The 15,300-nt window shown below is 40.3% G+C and overlaps 1 non-coding gene across 1 annotated transcript; it reads left to right on the forward strand.

Annotated features, from left to right (window-relative positions):
- Positions 1–259: 259 nt before the first annotated feature.
- TRNAT-UGU lies at positions 260–332 on the forward strand. Its single transcript has one exon. It is a non-coding gene; the product is annotated as a tRNA-Thr (tRNA).
- The last annotated feature ends 14,968 nt before the right edge of the window (positions 333–15,300 follow it).

Genomic DNA, 15,300 nt, shown 5'->3' on the forward strand with positions numbered 1-15,300 from the left:
CTACTTTGGGTATGTGTGCATTGCTGATGGGCATCATCAACCATTGTTTGAGTGCATACCCTGCATTACTCATTAAATGACCTTGCATTGCTGATGGGCATCATCAGCCATTGTTTGAGTGCATACCCTGCATTACTCATTAAATGACCTTGTAGGGTATCCCCATGGAAAACCACTGGAAGAGATGTGCTAGACATGGAAGTTGTGGTAACTGCTGGGTTTGCCAGCACACACTCAGGATGATTCCCTTAGTGTTAAAGGTTCCATAGCTCAGGGGTTAGAGCACTGGTCTTGTAAACCAGGGGTCGTGAGTTCAAATCTCGCTGGGGCCTGCTAGATTATTTGTGGGAGGGTAGCCTAATGGTTAAGTTGTTTGCCTTACAAACACAAGGTGCAGGGTTTGAGTCTCACAAGGGATAATTGGCTAGGCTTTAAAATGGCTCACAAGGGCAGTTAGCTTAGTACTAATCTATGAACACATGACCTGGCATTTAATGGAGTGGAAGTCCTTTCCGTTATTGTAGACCGTTCCCTGTTCCCTGAGTGGTGCTTTTATCTCAATGTGTGTGCAGTTTATGGCACCCAAGATTTCAGGGAAGTGTGTAATGGGCAAAAAAACTGCATTGTTATAGCTCTATCCTCAGGGGTATGGGGACAATATACATAGTCATTGGCATGCTGTAACATAGTATTTAGGAATTGATGTTGGATCCTGGATGCTGATGCCTGTGACACCCCCAGCATATTCACTGGTGGTCTCTGGAAGGTTCCTGTAGGATCCTGGATGCTGATGCCTTGACAACCCCAGCATGTCACCTGTTGGTCTCTGAAAGGTTCCTGTAGCTAAAATTCTAAGTGCTACACATACCTTGATGTTCACAGGTACTGGTTTCCCTCAGTTTGCCCTTGCTGTCAGTTGAGGATCATAGAGTTTGCTGAGTTCTTATAGTGTGTCTCTATTGACCCTGTAGCACTCTACTATTTCCATCTTATGCAAACCATGAACAGTTAAATGGGGTCTTCTTCTTCTTAGTCGAGGTCTATTACCAGCAGCAGCACAGAGCTGAGCCTGTTGCACATGCACATGTATTAGAGCAGTAGTAGCCCTAACATTGTCCCCATGTAGTGTGATTTCCGTGGCTGTATTGCAAAAGGTTTTAGATTTTAAGGCCCAAACCTACATTGAGTGCACACAATTACTTTACAGCTTGTTGAATAGCTCCTCCATCTTGGATTGGTTGATTAGTAAACAGTTCAGCTGTTTAAACTATAATTAGCATGCCACAATGTTTACCAAGCTTGTACGGCTCTACACATATTGTGTACAGACACTTCTGAATACAAATCAGAGTGCTACTGTGTTTGCGCTGCACCATGATGCACACACAGTTTTAAAGTGCCATGTAGGGTTTACTGAAATCAGCCCATTGCTTTAGTTGGATGAGGGCACCCACTTTTTTAATTACTTTTTAAATTCTTAATTCAAATTCAGTGTTAAAATACAGTTTACATTTAAGATACATTCAGCAGGGAACATTTTGTTGATGCATATGTGCTATAAATTGGTTTGTATGCAAACATTTTTAGGGATTCATTGGACTGTTTTTTAAAAAGTATAACTGCAGTAATTTCACCTCATTTAGCAGTTACCTGATATAATGTAGGCATTTGAATAAAGAGTCAATACCTTTCTAAATGTCAGTCATCAATGTTTACAGATCATGGGCGGTTTGTAGCAGAGGTGAATTATCTGCTGATTGAAACAGCTGTATACCTGTATCTCATCGATACGCATTGCTGGCAAAAGTGAGGAAAGGAGAGACCTTACAACTTATCCTTTTTATACCTTTTGTTACACAGTATTCATTTGCTCATACTATAAAATCTTGAGTTTGAATTTCACCAAGTTGCAACTCATTTATGGTTGAGAAAATATTCCTTAAACCAGTTAATTACTGGCTGGCTACAGTCCATGTACTTCACGCTGGTAATGAAAAAGGAACCATCTAAGTCAAAAGCTGTAGAATGGTCTGATAAAATGACTGCAGTATGACTTCCTTTATCTCAGCTAGAAGTTATGCAGTTAATTATTAGTAAAATATTAGAGAGATGCATCCATATGCAGCTGATGCAATACCTAACCTCAAATAACCTTTCAGAAAGACAACATGGCTTTAGGCCCCATCACAGCCCCACTACTGCTCTACTACATTTTACCAGCATAATAAACTGACATAGAAACAATGGTCTGCTTGTGTTTACCATTTTCGTAGACTTGTCAAAGTTATTTGATACTGTCTCACACTAACAATTGCTCATTTGACTCTCCTCAATAGAACTTTCACAATATTCCCTGATGCGGTTTCTTTCTTAACTATCTGGAAGGCAACAAGCTGTTAAATGGCAACAAACCTACTCAGTCCTTTCAACCAGTTACTACAGGTGTCTGTCAGGGCTCTATCCTGGATCTTCTCCTATTTAATATATTTATTAATAACCTCCACACCTAGGGTCACCACACTGGTGCAGCGGTTAGCGTTGCCGCCTCACAGCAAGAGGTTCTCTGGTTCAATCCTTGGCTGGGGTGCCTTCTGTGCGGAGTCTGCATGTCCTCCCTGTGGTTGTGTGGGTTTCCACTGAGTGCTCCAGTTTCCTCCCATATCCCAAAGACATGCTGTAGGTGGATTGGACACTCTAAATTGGCCCTAGGTGTGAGTGTGTGCATGTGTGTGCCTTCTGTGGAAGGATGGGCGCCAAGCTGGCAACTCAACACCATAAAACTCCACTGCCAATCATGAGTAGACAGGTGATCCACGGTGGTGACCCCTAACCAGAAAAAGCCAAAAGAAGAAGATTAATAACCTCCACACCTCCACTCATCATGCTAGTTTAGTTCAGTATGCAGATGGCTCAACATTAATATGTGCAGCCTCAACAATAAATAAACTCCAAGACATTACCCAAAAATCATTCTCCTCTGTAGAAACCTTGCTCAAAGAATCAAATCTCCTACTCAACTACAAGAAACCTAAGTTAATTTTTTTTTACCTTAAAAAGGTGCCAAAATCAAAAGTCTTTTTCACCATAAAGTCAGCAAAGAATACTGTTATTGCAATTGTAACTAACAGTAAACTTCTAGGTGTAAAAATGGATGACAATCTCAGATATGACCAGCATATAGTGCACCCCATTAAATCTACAAACCAGAAACTCAGCTCCCTTTATAGGATTAATGGATTCCATACAGATACTGCAAGAAAAACTCTAAATACTACTTTATTGCCAACTCTGTTATATGGCACTCCTATCCTAATAAACTTAAACAATACTCAAAGAAAGAAACTGCCTCCTGCTACAATAAAGCAGGTAGATTTGCCAGCAATCTCCCTCATAGGACCCACCACTGTCATAGCTTAAAGCAATTAAACTGGCTTTAACTACACAACTACCTAACATATTCACAACTAACTTCATCACACAAAGACATTAATTCTCCAGAAGAAAAATGCCCTGCACTACATCAATTATTACTGACCTGCTGTCCATCAAGGGTCCTCCACTCCAGTAACAAATTCTTATTGCATACACAAGTCAAATAATGTTTCAGCAAACTTGCTCTACTCCCAGTACAATTGAATAGTATTCACACACAAATAAAATTGTCCGACAAACTCAGTAGTTTTAAACCACCGCTTAAATATCTTAACCAGTCCTTGACCCGCACATGCTCATCTCAAGGCTGAGACTTTGTGTTCATATGATACACTCCCAGTACTCTCCTTAAACAGAATACACTTAACCTCTCAGTGAAATGGAAAAAACAATTGTTATACCTAACTGCTGCCTGTACAATCCACAAGGTTGCATGTGGGCTTTCTCTTTAGTAACTTCATCTCTGTAAACTCTTATAATGTATAAATTGAACTACAGTTTGTGTATAAATGTAAATAGAAATGTCACTACTCTGTCTTTGACTAGAACTTAGTATAACTCAATGTAAGTAAATGGAGCTTTTCTCCCTGGGCCACCACTAAAAATGGATATTGCTCAGTCAGACTTGTTAGATAGGAGGTTATTTTGATTAAAGTAGCTAGTAAATCATCTGTGAACAGTCCTTTCCAGATTTGTTTATTAGACTAAGAATAATTAGGATCCTAAATATGTTGGATTTACCACTTCACTCTGCTTTTAAATAGCAGACACACATCGTTAACAAACTTTGTTAAATGAGTACGCAGTTGTGACACGCCAACAATTGCCCAGTAATCAAGAAGCCTCAATCCTCACCAATGGCAACGGTGGGGGATGTACACATTGGTAGGATGACAAGTACAAACACAGTAAAGTGCGATCTCCCTTAAGAGCACACAGAGACTACAGTCAATCCAGGGCTGGTTTCTCCCTTTTTCTCCAGGTCCTCAGTAAGAGTCCCCACTGGCACAGCTATAAAGTTGAGATCTCAGCTGAGTGGCCAAGCAAAGACCTCCAACACCCTCTCTGCCCAACTAGTGCTTCATGTCCCTGCCCAAGTAGCTGACACACACACTCTTTGAGATTTTATTTATACACACACACATACACACACACACACACACACACACACACACACACACACACACACACACACACACACACACACACACACACACACACACACACTGGGAAAGCCTGGCACATGTTTACTAGCTATGCCCCCTTCTGCCCAGACTATAAGGTAGTTTTGACTGCCACCAGCCACTCCTTATCAGCTACGTTAAGGCTCTTAACAAAGAGAGTCCAGTCTTACTGTGTAATGTTACTATTGATCCAAATGGTAGTTTGACCAAGAGCAAGGCTAATAGGAGTGGCCTGCTCAGTGTCACCAAATAGATATGCAAGTACTCTAAAGAGCTTAAATATGCCTCACAAATATCAGCCACAAAGATAGGTTTAAATATATTTAATAATAAATAATAAAATAACAAGAAAATACTTAGTAAATCATCACAGGAACTTTAGAGTTCAAAATCACAGGAAATATTTAAAACAACATTCCAGGACAGTCTCAAATAAATACAGAAAACATCTAAACTAACCTTTACTATATTCCTAACTATATTTAAAACAATTTCTATACCCTAGAAACTTACTATTACAGCAAGACAAGTGTGGTGAATGGATCTTCTAGCTGACTTGTTGCCAGGTCAAATACAAATACAGAATGCTCTGTCTCTCTCTCAGAGAGTTCTTAAATTAATATTTCAAATATTACTGCTGGAATACTTGCAGCATGACATCACTTCTTGTCATATGACCCCCCCACTGCAGCTGGTAGCATTTAGCATCTCTCTGTGAAAATACATAAACAAGGAATTCTCTTAGTTCTAAGGCAAATGGTGGAAGTCGTAAAATTATTTACATTCCTCCACATTTACTGACAATACAAAAAACGTCTAGTTCCAGACATTATGTCTCTTGTTGCACTGAAATTGAAAGATTTCTGTTTTATTATGTGGTTATAAAGTAATTTAAGTTTTCAGCTATTCTCCTGAAGTTAACTTCTTGTGTTTCAGTCCCCATTGTTAAAATACATATACATCTAAACAGTTACACTAGTGTATATGCATTTCTGCTCAGTATTTTACAAAATATCTCTTCTGCACATCTGTACAATACAGGGTTGCCAGACGTCCCTATTTGGGTGGGACTGTCCCGAGATCAGCAGCATGATCCCGAGTCCCGCCCTGCCGGTTTAAATCCCGGCCAGCCTCCGCTTTGTTTGTTTTTTTTTTTTTTTTTTTTGATTGTCCCGTATACCTGGCATATGGGCTAATCAAAAATTGCTAAACACGGAGCTTCTTGTGTTCCGCATTAAACATGAGAAGCTCCGTGTTTAGCGATTTTTGATTGGCCCATATGCCGGTATACGGGCCAATCAAAAATCGCTAAACACGGAGCTACTTGTGTTGAATGCAGAACTGCAATGCATTAAACACGAGAAGCTCCGTGTTTAGTGCAGAGCTACTGAGCAAGCTCAGTTCTTTAATGTGGAACTGTGTTCCGCATTAAAGACCTTTTTTTTTTTTTTTTTGGTCTTCACTTGCCGTGAGAGACCTTCTTTTTTTTTTTTGACATACAGTTTCAATATAGTCGTAACACAAGCAATTGCATCATGCTGATATTCACAAATGACATACAACTACTTACAAAATTCCACACTTCTGTATTAATCATATTGATATTCACAAATGACATAGAATTATTTACAAAATTCCACATAGCTGGGCTGGCAATATCTTCTTTTGTTACGGCAGTAATGAGATGGATGTGGCTACATGAGAAATACAATCTGTAATGTAACCTGGGGATATATTTCCCATAGATATCGAACTGTGATAGTTTGTCTTTTCTAATTCAGAGTAAGCGTGAAAGGGGTAGAACCGATATACTTACTATAAGAATTACTGGGACCATTATTTAGTTGTTTCTGTCCATACAGACCAAGTGCATATTTTTCTGTTACTGTAGATAGAAAGACTCAAAATGTACAAGCTCTATCTCTGTTCATGAATTAGCCCCTAGTGATTGTTTTTTTATACTTGCATTTATTATGAAATGGGTTACTGATGTATTTTCTGAAATCTGTTGGATTTGTTAGCTTTCTGTGTTAAACACTTGGGTGGTAATTTTACTGTGTGTCATTAATTATAAGATGGCATTTGTTATATACTTTTTTACATCTTTAATACCTTAAGTTTACTTGTTGTTGGCTTTCCATCATTCATCTCTGGAGACTATAATTATCCTAATACAGGGGTTGATGGCAAGGAATAAGACTGATAAGTTTAAGAGGACCATATGTAATGGGTGCATTCCAGATGATATCGATGTAGTTAGAAGAGTCTAAGTCCGACGCATATATCATGTGACCAATTGTTTCTGGATACCGTAATTATCCTAATATTGGGGTTGATGGCAAGGAATAAGACTGATAAGTTTAAGAGGACCATATGTAATGGGTGCATTCCAGATGAATGTAGATGTAGTTAGAAGAGTCTAAGTCTGACGCATGTATCATGTGACTAATTGTTGTTGTGTCACACTTATACTAATACATTCTTGGTCATCCTTGTGGTGGTGATTCTGTTTGTCTCTGCTTCTGTCTAAATGAAACGGCGCTCAGATTCTGCTTTTCCCTGGGTTGGTACAGAGTTACCATTAACTAGATGCGTGGTTCAGGGGCCTCGTGCTTGTGTCCCTTTTGCTTACATAATTAACTCCTGTTCATCGATGAGAGAGGAATTTTTTCTACTACAAGTAACGTGTGCTTTAATGACTGGCATGGTATTGTACAGCTGGGCATTGCACAAGGGTATGGCACTACCAGAGCAATATATTTAATAAATAGCCATGTGAACAAAGCCATAAATGGATCATTTAGCACTTGGGGCTGGTACTCAGATAGCCCTCCACCCACTAAGCAAAAAAAAAAAAAAAGAGGATTTCTACTATAGCAATCCACTTGGTCCGTTTGTATCATACCGATGTCACCTCATCTCTTGAATAGCTATATCTTAACAAAGTGCCGAAGTGCCTGAATACTGGTACAGAAAAAAAAGAATGCAGGTTTTTCACTTCTCGGTCATGTCCCCCTAGCACTTTGCACCCAGGGCGGCTGCCCACTACAACTCAGCTTTGCTATGCACATGAATGTGCTGATGAAGTCCTGTTACTTTCTTACAGACAAAAGTGCTTTGACAATTAAAGTTCACTTTATGGTTGCAGTTCTGAACAATTTGGCATGTTTTTTTTTCTGGGTTATTAGTTCATTTACTCCAAATACTGGTTAGTTCCCTGTTTATTTTGCTTCACTTTATGTAATTTACTCTTTGCATGTCTCCGTACCAGGAAAATGTAAGATGTTCACGTGGAGATACTTAATATGCAGAGAACCCAAGTTAACCAGATAAGTGTCAACAACTGGTCAAATGAAAATCATACTTGAGTTGTATCAGCAGAACTGTTTAAAATTGCTTCCCCATCCCAGTATACTTGTTATTAAAATTAAATCTGCTCATCTCTGCTCTGTGAAATTTGTCTTGGGTATTGGCTGGAGACACTATCATTTTTCTATCTTAAACGAACCTACATAGTCTAAATTTTGCAATAGAATGAAGTCAATTCACCTGCATTTTGCTTACAATGATAATCTATGATTCTTACACAACTCTTTTCATAGGTGATTTCTATTCCATGACTCTCATTTATGTAACTGACTTCAGGCTTATGTAGCAGTCACAAACCTGCAATCTGAAATTCTGTCCTATCTGACATCATATGAATTTATTGTTAGAATAAGTTCAAAGTACAATGCCATCCTTATTTGTGGACAAAAGTTCTTGCAAATGTAGAAGGATAAATGAATGCTTTACAGTTCAGCTGTTTCTTCAGTGCTGATTGTTTTCTATTTGCATGATTCAGTCCATGTGTCATATCTATCAATGACGACTTTTGATACATGTGTTTGTATTGAGCTCCTGTGCATATCTGAACTCATAAATACAAAATACTTTCCAGATGGACTCCTCACTAGTCCTGCCATGTAGGCCTTTTTAGATGCTCTTTTTTTTTTTTTCACTTTGAAAACTACTGCCCTCTGTTGCTTAGTATCATACATTGTTTTACCATACCTTTTTAATTTCTTTGTAATACATAATTATTTGTTTTGTCTTCTGTTGTTATATTACACTAAGAATATTTTCCGTGCTCATAATGCTATTTGTCTAAACTGAGATGGAGCTTTCCTGACTGTAGGCCTCTCCTGAAAACACCCTCTGTTCTCTTGAGCATCTTAGTTAATAATGTTGTCGTTGTTGTCTTTTGGCTTTTCCCAGTTTATTTATTTTTATTTATTTATTTAACATTTGTTGACCGGGAAAATAAATAAATGTTGTCGTTGTTGTCTTTTCCCAGTTAGGGGTCGCCACAGCAGAACTCCGGTCCGCTAATGATTGGCAGTAGATTTTCACAAACGTTGAGGTGCCAGCTCGATGTTCAACCTTCAACGAAGGCACATCCATTTACGCATGTCTTTTGAACGCCCACCCAACTGCGGGAGGACATGCAGACTCCACACAGAAGGCACTCCCCCCAAGAATTGAACGGGAGAACCTCTTACTGTGAGGCAACAACACTACCGCTGCACCACCAGAGAAGTACATCTTAGTTAATAATAAATAGGTAAATAAATAACTATGCACTTGTCAGGTAATTCACATCTTCACATCATTCCTCTCCTGCTTTTGAAATACAAAATGTGCTAAATGTGTTTTTTTTTCATTTGTATCAAATAACATAAACTGAAACTATCATCTCGAAAAAAAATCATACTTTGCATCTGTTATTCAAAAGTCAATAAACTGGTAATGTCGTTTAATATTGCATAGTACTCAAGTTCTTTTCTTTAACAGAAGTGCTTTTCTTCCTTAAAGATTTTTATGATGAAAATGATTAATTTTGCTGGCAAATTTAGCTGCAATTTTTAAATTCTATTACAGGAGAAATGTGCTTTCTGAAAAATGAGTTCTGCCAGACTGCTGATATGAAACACAAAGCAATACATTGATTACCCAAGACATAACTAGCAAATACAATGAAATACACTATGGATTTTTTAATATGGGGTACTGTAGGAAGCAGAGCTATATATGTTTTTTTATTTATTTTATATAGATAACATTCTGTAAAGAAAGAAAAAAAAACATATGTGCAACATAAATTTCTTTAACCCAACTGTTGCATAAATGTAATGTGCCATGTGCTACATTGTGGAAACCGGTCAACCATTCTGTACATCTAGTCATGGAAAGAAACTGACAGTGAAAACTACTAAAATATATGCGTACTGGATATATGTTAAATTTTATACTCATTTGTAACCTAATCCATTCTCATCCTAAATAGTTTATACTCTGTCCTTTTCTAACGATAGCTTCATTGCATACTTATTTCAGTCCCATCACAGTTTATTTCATAATTATACTTTTCAGATGATGGCTTTACTGCACATTTATTTCAGTCCAAACACAGTTTACTTCATAATTAATTACCCCTCAGAACATAACTTTATTGTTATATGTAGATTGACAATGCATCAGTATTTTATTTTTATATTCTACAAACTTATGTTCCAACCACATCCTTGCTGGAACTCTATGATTTATGTAACTTCTGCTCCAGGCATTTAGTTATGATAACAGATAGTTTTTACAACTGCTGCCCACCACCAGTGCAATAAACATTCAGCACTAGCAAAAGCATTATAGGTCATGATGGTGCAAGGGAAGAGTGATCAGTTTGGATTTATTCTGTGGGTCACTGATAATGATGTCATGTATTGAGATATGCAAGCAGAATGAAAACATCCTTCTGTGCCTCCACAGAAGTCCTTTCACACATCATGTTACTGAGATTAAAACATCATAGCCTCTGTGGAAGCATTTGACAGTTTATGCAGTGTGTTCCATGCTTGATTGCAAAGTGTGTTTTATAGTGCACTTTGACCCTATTCAGTGATGTGACCTAAACGTCAACTGCAGCAGACGCATTACTTTCTTCCCTCCTCCCTGGAAGTTATTTCTCTTCTCTATTATCCATCAATTCAGGTGATGCCAAAGACTCTAAATGAACAATGATGCCTTGCCACCTGTAGAGTCAACAACATCAGTCCTGCATTCACAGGGTGCTGTCGGTGAATGGGACTCACTGTGACTGTGCATGCTCTGCAAATATGTGCTTAGTTTCCAGCAATTTCTATCCATAATACAAATAACAGTCACATGCAACAGAGAAGGGGCGAGTAATCCCTCCCATCTCAAATCCTTTTGACTGATCTTTTTTCACCCATAACAAGCATCCTTAAGCATATCTTGTACAAGAAGATGATTTAGTTCATAGTAATTAGGATTCTCACCTTGATATTTTGATAAAGGCATGTCACTGGAGGTCTGGTTCTTAATTTTAAGATTTCTAATTTACATGGAGCAAACTTTTACTTTAAAATAACAGTCTTCTCTATCCTTTGGCAAGTCTTGTTATATGGGGATTTTCAATTCATAGGTTCATAGGTTCATAGGTTCATACTAGCCTATCTGCCCTATGGCATTTATAAGCCTAGCCAGAGTGTGTTTGGCTTTCGCCACCCATTTTAAAATTAATTTTGCTATGCCCTTTTTCGAGGTTAGTATACTGTGCCTCTGTCTAACAGTGACACAGAAGTGATACCCGGGGTAAACCTACGATCCCCCATCTATTCATCAAGATTCTTCTTGAAGAGAGTCAATGAGGGACTCTGCCTAACCTGGACTGGGATTTTATTCCAGAGTGAAGGGAGCCTCTGGGTTATGAATCTGTCCCTCCAGCATCTCCTATTTATTCCAGTGCTGAGGTTCAAGTCTCTCAAGCGCGTAGTTCGATGGGATTTGGATTTTCTGAGGTGCAGCATGTCCATTAATTCCAGGTTGGACATGGCTTTATATGTCAGACACAGATCGCCTCTGTACAGTCGGTATGCCACTGAGTAGAGCTGGAGTTTCTTTAACCGGGCAGCATATGGCATCTGTTTGAGCCCTTTGATCCTCTTGGTGAGGTACTTTTGGGGTCTTTCCAGTTGCTGCAGGTGACTAGTAAGGTACATCCCAAAAGGGGCATTGTACTCAATTATGGGCCTGATGAGGGATGAGTAAAGAGGCATGATGACCTCCACTGATCTAGATGTGAATCCCTTCATGATTAGGTGGGCTATATAAAATGTTTTTCTAACCACTTTGGCCACGTGGTTGTCTAATGAGAGATTGCTATCAACTTGGGTCCCCAGGTCCCTAATTACTTCTTCAGTACTTAATGGATTACCACCTATGTGGTAATTTTTGGGCACTTTGTTTTTGCCAAAGGGGATGAGTATACACTTTTTGGCGTTTAGCTTGAGGCCATGGCTCTGGCACCAGTTGTCTGTTTCTATGAGGCCCCTTTGGAGGATGCTTGTGTCGGCTGGAGAGTCGATTATAGTGCCCAGTTTGCAGTCATCTGCGAACTTAGTCAGCCACAGTCCTTCCGTGTTTGCCTGTACCTCCGAGAAATATATACCGAACAGGAGAGTTCTCAGGACTGAGCCTTGTGGGACGCCACTTGTAACTGGTTTGGAGTCTGACATGGCTCCAGCAATTCTAACCATGTGGGTTCTGTCCTTGAGCCAGTTTACAACCCATCTAGTGACATAGGGGTTTATATTTAAGCTGGTGAGCTTATCTATAAGGCCCGAGTGGGGTATTGCATCGAAGGCTTTTGCGAGGTCCATGTAGGCTGTGTTGACCACCTTCCCCTCGTCAATGACCTTGGTGACTGTTTCAACTAAATCAACCAGTTTAAGAGGCAGGATCTGCCCTTAACAAAGCCGAACTGGGTAGGATCCAGTGTCTGTTGGTCCCCAATATCTTTTTTTATGAGGTCCATGATGATCCTTTCCAAAGCTTTGCAGACCAAGCTAGTCAGGCTTATGGGGCGATAGTTTCCAGGATCCGTTGAGGCACCACCTTTGTGGAGAGGGACCACTGTTGCTGTACGCCACTCTTTGGGTACATATCCTGTGGTAAGGCTGAGATTGAACAGTAGTTTTATGTTTGGGTTTAGCTCTTCTTGGAGTTCATGTAGGACGCAGCCAGGGACACCGTCTGGTCCCATTGATGCTGTGTTTTTCACTTTGGAGAGGGCGGCTCTTACCTGAGCATCTGAGATGTCACGGGGCAGCACTCTGCTGGGATAGATATTTGCCCTTTTGGTGGGGATGGGGGGGGTTGCGCTGAACCTGTCAGCTAGGATGTTGGCAATGTCTGTGGGTTTGGTGTATTTCTTTGTCATTTTGGACTAATTCTGAGCATATCTGGGAATTCCCACCCAGGTTCCTAACATAACTAAAGAAAGCCTTGTGATTATTCTTAGTGTCCTGTGCAATTTTTCTCTTGAAGCTGGCCTTAGACGATTTTATGAGTGCCCGTAGTTTTTTGCTAACACTGATCAGAGATGCCTTCCCTTTTTGGGATTTTGCTCTATCATGTAGTAGCTTCCTCCTTCTATTGTATTGTTTGTTTATGGCTGGGGTCCACCAGACAGGACATCTGCCTTTGGAGGATTGGGTCTTGGTTTTATTTGGGATTGCATGATCCATGCATTTTTGAAGGTGTTCATAGAATGCGTTTGTAAAGGATTCTGCGTTCTGGGCCGTATTTTCCACAGGCCCGGGGGCTTTGAATGATTCCACCTCGGTTTTGAGGAGTGTGAAATTTGCTTTAGAGAAGTTTTTCACTGTGTTTTTCTGGGCAGGGGGTAGGGTCAGGATGTGAATATCCAGTGAGATTAGTTTATGGTCTGATCTTACCAGTGAGGGATACACTTCTGGTCTGGAGCATAGAGTCCCCATGTTGGTGATGATCATGTCCAGTATGTTTTCCCCTCTTGTGGGAGTGGTAACAAGCTGTTCCATAGCATTTGAGTTTATAAATTTTAGGAACCTTTGAGCTAGGGTGTTGGAGCTAGAGTAATGCTCCCAGTCTATGTTTGAGTAGTTGAAGTCGCCCAATATAATGGTGTTTGGAGAGACCTTCATATTTTCAGTGTTCTCAGGAAGGCCGAGTGGGGTTCCTGTGTTTGGGAGGGTGGTCTGTAGCAGGCTATAAACTGGAAGGCAGTTTTACCCACTGTTAGTTGCACATGGATAGTCTCTGATGCTTTGTGCTGTGCCACCAACCTGGAGGTGTGGGTATCTTTGACGAATATTGATACTCCCCCTCCTTTTCTGGTTCAGTCCAAGTTTTGGGGCCGAAAAGCATGGTATGAGGTATAACCTGGTAGTGCTGGGGTGCTCTCAGGAGCCTTGAACCAGGTTTCTGTTACTGCACAGATATTGATGTTCTCCATGCTAAGGAGAGTTTCGAGTGCATGCATCTTGAGGTTTAGACTTCTGGCATTGAGTAGCATTACTCTTAGTTTCTTATCCCTTGTGATACCTATGGAGGTGGGTTTGTCTTTTGAGCCTTGCCTAAAAAAGGTACTATGGGGGCAGCAAGAGCCTTTGCCAATATCCAAAAGCCCAGGGGTAACAGGTGCAAGCCGTCCCTAGTGAAGCATCGTGGCTTGTCGAGCATGTCATCCCAGGCTGACAGGCATTGGATCCCCTTTGAATGACACCAATACTTAAGCCAATTGTTGAAATTGATCATCTTGTCTTCACATTGTGGCATCATTCTTGGTGAGGGTAAGATGCTACTCAAGGTCAGGGTCATACTGGCCTGGGCCACATGCTCAGAGAGCTCCTCTATGTCTCTTTTCATGTAGTCCAGGGAGGTACGTCTCAGGTCATTCACACCAGCATGGACGATGACTGAGTCATATTTGCACTTGCCTTGGAGTGACCTGAGTGCTTGTGTTATTTGGCGGATCTCAGCGCCCAACAGGCAGCTCACCGTGACCTTCTCCTTGTTCAGCCTGGTGAGCGGGACGTCAGTATGCCTGATGATAGAGTCACCTATTACAAGTGTATCAGGTGTGTTGTTTAGCCTTAAGGGCTGTGACTGTTTGGCACACTGGCTTTGTGAGCTATGTGTTGCACATGTTTTGTTTTGGGGTAGCGGTTGCTTGGGTGTCTGCTTTGGAGGTCTCTGCTGCTTAGGCAGATTTTTATTTAGAGCCTCTGAGTATGTTTTTGTGTGTTTATGTGTTTGGATTGCTGTCGTGGTAGGTCTATGTGACACTGGAATTGTAGTGAGTGTGGTTTCCTTCTCCTCCTGACAGTTTTCACCAGTACTGAGTTGAGAGAGCTTAGCCTCCAGTTTGGCTATATGGTTGCATCTCTCACATGTGTTGGAATTTGTTGGGAGGAGGAGAGGGTTGTCTGTGTACATGAGGCAGTTGTAACATTGCCTCAAGATTCCCAGATTCACCAGCTGGAACGGAGAGGAGATTGACAACTGGCCTTTGGGCATGCTAGAATAGTATTGGGAATTCCTTTATAATTGAAAAAAAAAGGGCCAATGAGGAACAAGGTACTCAAGGGGAGTTTGTGAGGGTGTAGTGCTTTCAATTTTTTAGTGCTGACTTATATAATTGCTTTAGTGAGCAAGTGCCAGGTAACTTAAATGCAATGTGTTACAGGTAACTTAAATGCAAAAATGACAAACAGTAACTTTCTTTCAAGTGAAACAAGGAAATAAGTACAGTAAGCAATGCAGATGTCACTAGGGATCCACACAAGCGCTGAAAAGCCGCGTT

This window comes from Protopterus annectens, chromosome 10.part0 (assembly GCF_019279795.1).
Source record: "Protopterus annectens isolate FY-2018-M chromosome 10.part0, PAN1.0, whole genome shotgun sequence".
Classification (NCBI taxonomy): domain Eukaryota; kingdom Metazoa; phylum Chordata; order Ceratodontiformes; family Protopteridae; genus Protopterus; species Protopterus annectens.